Below are 318 nucleotides of genomic sequence, written 5' to 3' on the forward strand. Positions count from 1 at the left end.
TGGGGGGGAGTCTTTTAGAAAAAGCTTTCATCTTGATAACGTGCTGCGACACATCTACCTAAACAGAGAAATGAACGCTGACAGTGTCAAGTAGTATCTATGGAAGGTCTGCCGCGCCTCTTATCTTCGTGTCTTTTTATCTAGAGGAAGGCGTTGGTGGAGGCGGAGTGACGGACGCTATCTGGCGGCGGAGGGAATGTCGAGATAATAGATCATATCTCCCTTGCGTTGCGCCTCCGGGCTGTCGCGCCTTAGAAATCCTGTCACGTTATCAGAGCAGGAAAAGAATCCTCCGACATAGAAGCTGGAATAATTTGT

The sequence above is a fragment of the Penaeus monodon genome, chromosome 33, assembly GCF_015228065.2.
Source record: "Penaeus monodon isolate SGIC_2016 chromosome 33, NSTDA_Pmon_1, whole genome shotgun sequence".
NCBI lineage: Eukaryota > Metazoa > Arthropoda > Malacostraca > Decapoda > Penaeidae > Penaeus > Penaeus monodon.